General features: G+C 30.5%; 1 protein-coding gene across 1 annotated transcript in view; it reads left to right on the top strand.

Moving 5' to 3' along the window:
- The first annotated feature begins 272 nt into the window (after positions 1 to 272).
- The window catches only part of LOC117174314 (vesicular glutamate transporter 2.2), a 63,422-nt gene continuing 55,784 nt past the window's right edge, over positions 273 to 7,910 (top strand). Inside the window, exon 1 of the mRNA XM_033363329.1 lies at positions 273 to 436. The gene's annotated coding sequence lies outside the window, so the exon portion shown is untranslated. The remainder of the gene's footprint in view (positions 437 to 7,910) is intronic.

The raw sequence follows: 7,910 nt of genomic DNA, 5'->3' as shown, positions 1-7,910 counted from the left end.
ACTATACACAGAGAAAGTCCAAACTTTTATAATTTAACAATGAAATATAAATGCTGTCTACAGTTCACAACTACATTAAGAGTTGTGAATGTAGTTCTAATTGTTAATGTTAGTAGTCATTATAATCGACAACTGTTTGCAGCGTTTTTATATAATTTTCCGATAGAACAATCTCAAGTTTTTCTGTGCAAGCGTAAAAAATGGGACGACTTACCTACTTATCGTTTCTCTTTAGTTACAAACCGGTCAGTCAGTCGCTTTCCGCCGAGCGGCTTGGAACGACCTGATTCTGAGTGTCGAACACACGCATTCTGGCACTCGCAGTCGGTACAGACAATCAGCTGTGATAACACGCGGTGCTATAGTGTTTTTTGTTTGACAGATTCTAGTGCATATGGAGTTCAATCGGCGTCTTCGAGCAACAAAATAAAGTCAGGTAAATTGAGGACTCTGAATTCTATCCAATAAAGGATTATATTCCTGATCAATATTATTTTTTCATAGTTTATAAATACTAACAATCCGCATTTCGATACAGGTAATTTCAGTATTCTCTTGGACACTATAATCAGAAAAATATAATTTTGAATAAAAAATAAATGCTTCATTGACATTTGGTCAGAAAAGTTATTTGATAAAATCAAAGAAATATTCTTTTAATGGAAATAATGTATTTTTTTACTAGTTTATTATTTTTTACTGGACGATTTAGCTGTTTAAAATTACAAACAAATGTTAAAAAATTTTCTTGTTATTATTCGCTTATTCAAAATATATCCCGACATTTACAAACGAAGAGCCGATATGCACGGTAACCTTTTTTTTCTTTATTTTTTATTTCAATTTTGTTACTTTTTCATCACGTTTGTATTACTTTTTTATTATATTTTGGATAGCTTTAGGACTCATCAATTAATTAAAGTAGATATCCTTGAGGTTTATTTTACATGTCAGAAATGTGCATCATTTAATACATTTACTTTTACATTACTTTTTATTTAATTAAATTACAAATGAATCAAAAAAATTATTTTTATTAATTTAATTACATTTACAGGCTTTGGAACCAGAACCCAATCTCAATATTGCATTGCCTTATTTTACTCCACAAATACTAGAATAACATTACGTTTTTTTAAAATTCTAGACCGTGCATAAAAAAATCTGTTTAAACATAAACTATTAAAATTAGCCAATATATCACTCCGAATACATAGTTGATTCAAAATAGGAATAGGCCCTTATTATCCAAAAAATATATAAATTAAATTAAGGACTTTCCTATCGGAAGTGAGACGCATATTTCAACTGAAATTGTGGATCCCTTCACCTCCCGGACCTGCAAAGCCTCGCCTAAAGTGACATAAATTATAAAAATAATCCTTTTGGATTTTTCTATAAATTCGCAAGTTTACAACTTTATTTGCACCAAAAAGCCCAATTGCGAATTGCCGGAGCTGAATACACGGCCCTGTGTTGGTCCAATTTTGGCAGCCAAAGGTCGGCTAAAGTTATTAGGCCAATATCGGCATTTTAATCGGCCCAGTGTTGAGTCAGTGCTGACAGTCTATATTGGCTTTTTATATTTGGCGATCCTCCGCCACAATTGAAAAATTGTCAAAGTTCACGATGAAATTTGTTAAGTTCTGTCATTAAAAATGGTAAATGTTTATGAAAAATTACATTTCCTGTCATTACAAAAATGTGTAAAGTAGGGTACAACGGAAAAAAACGAAATATTACGCGAAGAAAAATTGTAATCGATTTAAATTATTTATTTGAAAATTATTGTATTAATATTCCTGTTAACAGTTCGTATATTCTACATGTACACAATGTCGCATAATAATAAATAATTAGAAAAAGAGAGTTTAAATTTTTGTTCTTTAACTTTTCGGAATTGCAGCTTATGAGAATAGCTTTTTCACATAGTTTCAACTTGTCGGTTTAGCGCAGTGGTTAGCACTCCCGGCTGCTAGGCGATAGATTTAGGTATATAGATGTAGGTTCGATTCCCCGTGGTATTAGAAATCTTATTTGTAATGTAATGTTGAAAATGTAATATATGTATTCAATCTAAACAGGACCATTAATATTTAAATTCAAAGTACTCGCAACAAATTAATATTTATTTTTTAAATACCTTTTTTGTCATATCCTTAGACCTTAGACTATAGCAGTATTGGTACACAGTGTTGGGCCGACAATGGCAGCCAAGCCTTGGCGGCCAATTCAAGGCCATAGTTATCAATCCGGCAATGTCGCGACGATGGCAGCTAGGTTTGGCCCAATACTGGTACCCAGTGTTGGACCGACAATGGCAGCCAAACCTAGGCTCCAAGTGCAGGCCATAGTTATCATTCCGTCATTGACGCGATAATGGCAGACAAGCTTCGGCAATATTTTTGCCGACTATGGGCCAATGCTGGGCCGTATGTGACTTAACATTTGGGGAGGTGCAAAAATTTAAGACACTTTTTTAAAGAAAAAAATGACAGAGGCTCACATGCCACTTTTTTTATCGCATATTTCAAGATGGGATCGATTCTCGATGAAACTGTGTAGATCTGAAATTTTAAAACAACATTTTTTTTACAATTCTAGTTTTGTACATTTTCATCGACAAACCACCCCATTTCGAGATATAAGCTAAGAAAGGAGAGTGCAAGTCATACGATAAAACTCAAAATCTACTCTTAGAGTGATTACGTGAAATATATGGCGCACGCACGAAAAATTAATACCACCTTTCTCGTGGTAAATATGTACTCATTTTTGGTAATAATTAATTTGTTCTCCGATACACCTATTCAAAAATAACTGTTTAAAACCACTTTTGGGGATGATTAATTCTAAAAGTATGCTTCAAAAATCAATAATCTGTTAAAATTGTTATATGCTTTAGTATTCAATAATATTAAATAAATAATAAATTGAGGATATGTGAAGATTGGGTCACGTGACCAGATTCCTAGTTTACTGACACTTTTTTTATTTACTAACTTATTTTCATACAGAGCGTCACATCTAGTTGAAAATTTAGGATACCAAAAAAAGCACTAAGAATAGTGGGTCTGGTCCTAAATTTGTATAAATATGAAAAAAGTTTTTTGTTGTAAATAATTTTTTTTGCTTTTCTCATAATTATAAACATTTAGGACCAGAACCGCCTTTTTTAGTGCTTTTTGTTTATTATCCTAAATTTTCCACTTTATGTGGCGTTTCGTATGAAAATAAGTTAAAAATAAAAAAAGTGGCGGTAAGTAGACATCTGGTCATGTGACACGCTCGTCACATGGCCTTAATAATTATATCAAAATAAGTAATGAAAAAAATTGAAATTAGTACACATTTTTAAAATGTAGCTACACGCAGAACCTTTCGGTTGTAAAATTTGATATTATAATGTTTATTTTTACAATAGGACAATAGCAAGCTAGGATATATAGCGTCACTATTTGAAGAATTACTATTGTGAATATTAAATTGTGGAGTTACTAATTTATTGAAATATAATAATTAATTATCAAATAATTGTACTTCTGTCAAAGTAAAATTTCTCGAATCCCTAGGAAAGACTGTGAAGTTTACAAAACACAATAGTAAATAAATTATTCCTATGCTCATGCTACGTATTTCTAATTAGCACCCAATATAAATTTTATGCATTAAAAATACAGTTGGAAACACCAAACGTTAAACAAAAAAGGTGTTTTTAATTTATTTTAGTTTACGTCCGGCAGCTTTGATAGGTTTCGAAAAAAATTGGAATCTAAATTTTTTTCTGGCTAATCGGTGATTCAAAAAGAATGACAGAAACTGCATTTCTATGTATTGAAATGTCGGATACCTTTGAATGCAAGTATTCTTACCGAGATATGATTCGAATCGACCTGAAATGTATTATTCCAATTTATAAAAAATTATATGATATGTTACACGCAAAAAAAGAACCTTATATTTGACTGAAACCCAACTTAAATCTACTGATCTTCCATGTACGCATATAGACACTACAATAGTTCAGTAAACGTTACAATTATAGGCAACGAAATATGACTATCATTGATGGTTAGCAGTACCGATTATCAAGTGGTGCTGACCTGCGATCAGTAGATTTTACAGATCCAGTCGCAACCTCGTTCGAAGTGCGAAACTCAAAATTAGTGAGTGCCTACGCAGTCGCCAGGCGCAGAAGGGGATATACATGGCAGTGAATTTGAAAGTGTACAGACTAAAAATTGTCTAAAAATAGTGAAAATTATAACATTTCTGCTGATGCACATATCAAAATTGATAACATTTTTATTTAATAAGTTAAAACATTTAGAAAACTGTAATGTTTTTTTTTTTAAGAATTTAAAACACCTTATCTCTGTTTCACTGCTCTAATAAATCTTTAAATTTTACTTTTCAAATGATAATTCATCTATCACCCATAATTACGTCTTTGATAACATCAAAGCTCTTAAAAAATGTGCAATTTTGACAACAAAATTATCCTAGCCAGTGCCCGGTCGGCTCCCGACCATGAGATAGAACCAGGATTCGAGAAAAATGTAGCCCGTCCGGCTCCTGACCGGTTCCTGACCATGAAACCTAGCCAGGGGTAGCCTGACCGAGATCCGGCCAGAAACCTTGTTGTAATAGGGCCAACCAGGGGAATTTCTACACGGGATGTGAAATATGTAATATTTTTCTTAATATATATAAATATACTTCGGAATATATTTTACAGTTAAAATATGCCCAAATTCATTCTGAGGTAATATTCTTTGATAGAATTCTGATAGAATTTTCTTTGTGATAGAATATTCTTTTTTATTATTTATTTATTTATTTATTTTTATTATTTTTATTCTTTTTTTTTGTCTATTTTAAAAGCTACGATTACTTGAGCATACCGAGTAAATATATATATTATCATTTATTCGTTTTTCATGTTATCTATAATAAATCGTCCTCTATGCCGGGATTGGACGCTGCAGTACGGCAATGAACGTCAATTTGTAACTTTTCATTTATATAACAATCTACCAGCATTGCTCATCATTACGTACAATACACAGTGATACCTCGGTTCACCGATCGAGATCAACATGAGCAACTTCCGGCTGGGGAATTCGTGAAACGATTTTATACTTAATGATGTATCAAAGTACCTGTTGTGCATTATGGAACGTAAAATATTATTTTGATACATAATAATATAGAATATAGCAATATGTTAACGTGTAGTCATTTTAATAGTGACACATGTCATACATATAAGATAATATTAAAAAAATATATTGAATTAGAACTCCTCTTTATAATGTACTATAATGTACAAATGCATACCAGGCTATTAGGTTTGTCGCATTAACTTTGTTCATTATGCATCAAGCAATAGGTAAAGTGAAAGTATAATAAAAGAATTTGAACACTGCTGTTTAGATACTTTGTATATCTCAAGCGGCTTACAAATTCCTTACAATGGCTGCACCTTCATTTTTTTATTTAATGGTTTTTCATGTTATTGTTAAATTATTTACCCACTTTATAATTTAGATAATAATTTCACTTTTTAGACATTCTGGACTCTAATTATAAATTTAAGTAATATCAGTAATTAAGAGCATTTATTTCTATTGTAAATGTTTTAAATCTATTTATCAGTTTCCTATTAAGAAAAAATACAAGTCATACAAATGATTTGAACGCGAAATATTACTAATTGTAAATTTAAATTCCCCATATGGAAATTGTCAACAATGTCTGTCCTCTTTGCACGTTTCAACAAATGTTGATATCCGATCACCAGTTTGTCAATAAACTAAAAAATCACTTCAAGAAAGTTCTAAACTCTAAAAAATATACTAAAAATCATCACTAAAAAAAGATCTACAAATTTGCTATAAATTGTTTTTTGATAGGACGCTTCGTTTTTATTATAATCGTAAAAAATAAAATTAAATATAAAAAATTAGATTTTTGGCAAAACGACACAAGATATAATCAAATGTTTTTTAACAACAATATTCTCCTAAATTATATATACAAAATTAATTTAAATAATTTTACGATATGACGCGTGTTTTTTTTGTTTTTTTTTTTTTTAATATTAAAAACCAACATTGACAATAAACCATTGAAATTTTTGGAAAATGACAGCAGATACAATGAAATGATTAAAAACAAAATTGCTGCCCTGAATCAGATCTACAAATTTGCTTCCGACCACTTTTTCATATCACGCGCACTTTTTACATTCTCATCCTAATGATAAGGTATTAGTTTTATGTAAAATTTCACTTGGTCGGTTTTCATCAAATCTCCACGTTTTTCGAGCCCCTGATGTGTAAAAATCGGTTTTTACGCAGGTGTTTGTCTGTCTGTAGTCTGTATTCTGTAGGCACGATAACTTTCGAAAAATTGATCAGTTTGGATTCTGCATTGGAACACTTTTTGAGGCCTGAAAAGAAAGAACGAGTTCGAAAACCAGCTATTTTGGATCAAAATTCAAAAAGTGAGCGCATTTTCAAAATAGTTGGAACCACATTTTTCAAGATTTCAAAATTCTATGTACGATTATTCATAGTACTCAGAAACTCAAACAATTTATTCTTATGACTTTTTGCTATAAAAAGAAAATTATCAGAGTTAGAGCATTTTCAAAATCTAAAAAAAAACAATCTAAAATGAACATTTAAAGCCAAACAACGCATGCTATGAAAAAAAGTCAAGATAAGAAAAACGTTGATCTTAGAATGCCCTACAAGATTATCATAAAATTTATTTTAAATTTGGTGTAAAAGTTGAAAATTCAAAATTTTATCGCATCAAAAATAATGAAAAATCCAAAAAATTTCATTTTTTTGTCAAAATATGAAAGATACAGCAAAAATGAATTTGCTAAAATTGCGCGAAAGATCTACAAATTTGTTATGAATCACTTTTCGATAGGACGCGTAGTTTTTGTTTTTAGTCGTAAAAAACAACATTAAAAATAAAAAAAATAAAAAAATTTTGGCCTAACGACACAAGCTACGAAAAAAATGAGACAAAACTTGTTTATCCAAAAAAGAGCTATAATTGTTGATAGGACACGTAGTTTTTGCTTTAGATGTACAAAATAACATTCAAAATAAAAATATTAAATTTTTGTGAAAAAAACGACAAAAGATATGAACTCATATTAACAAACAAAAGTGGTTCGCCTAAAAAGATCTATAAATTAATTATTAATCATTTTTAGATATATAGGTTCCTGTATTAGACCCTATATGCAGATGCGCAGTAGTTTTTCTTTAATCGTAAAAAAACCAGATTAAAAATAAAAGAAATTATAAAAACTAGGAAATAAGAATTAGTATGATTCAATTTTTATGCTTATTATGAATTGTAATGATAGAAATATATTTCAATAATACATGTTTCAGCGCAGCTTCGAATACAATTTAAAGCAAAATAAGAAACAAGTATTAAAATAATCATGATAAATACAATTTGTGCTTTATTTTGCAACATTTAAATAAGCAATCCCAAGCAGAGTTACATAAAAAATGTATTATATTTTATATAAAAGTGTTGTGTATAATGTAGAAAAGTTGACATTTGCACAAAATCGAGTGCAAAGACCGAGCGCGGAGTGCGAGACCGATAAGTCGCGCGCCGTAGGTGCGCTCAAACTCTCGAGCTAAGTTCTTTTAACAGAAGAGAATTCACAATCACAAAATTACAGTGGTGGAAGTTTTGAGTCTTTATTTTAAAACATTTCCAAAATAATGTGCGAAAATATAAAGACTGAGCGCGTAGTGCAAGGTAAATACAGTCTGTCAAGTTAAAGCGTGGGTAACTTTTTTGGTAAAATATTTTATTTAAACGCATGTTTCTACATTGAATTACATTTGTCAAGGTGTCGAGCAAAA

The sequence above is a fragment of the Belonocnema kinseyi genome, chromosome 1, assembly GCF_010883055.1.
Source record: "Belonocnema kinseyi isolate 2016_QV_RU_SX_M_011 chromosome 1, B_treatae_v1, whole genome shotgun sequence".
Classification (NCBI taxonomy): Eukaryota; Metazoa; Arthropoda; class Insecta; order Hymenoptera; family Cynipidae; genus Belonocnema; species Belonocnema kinseyi.
Note: the sequence above shows the minus strand (reverse complement) of the source record. Positions and strands in the feature narration are given on the sequence as shown.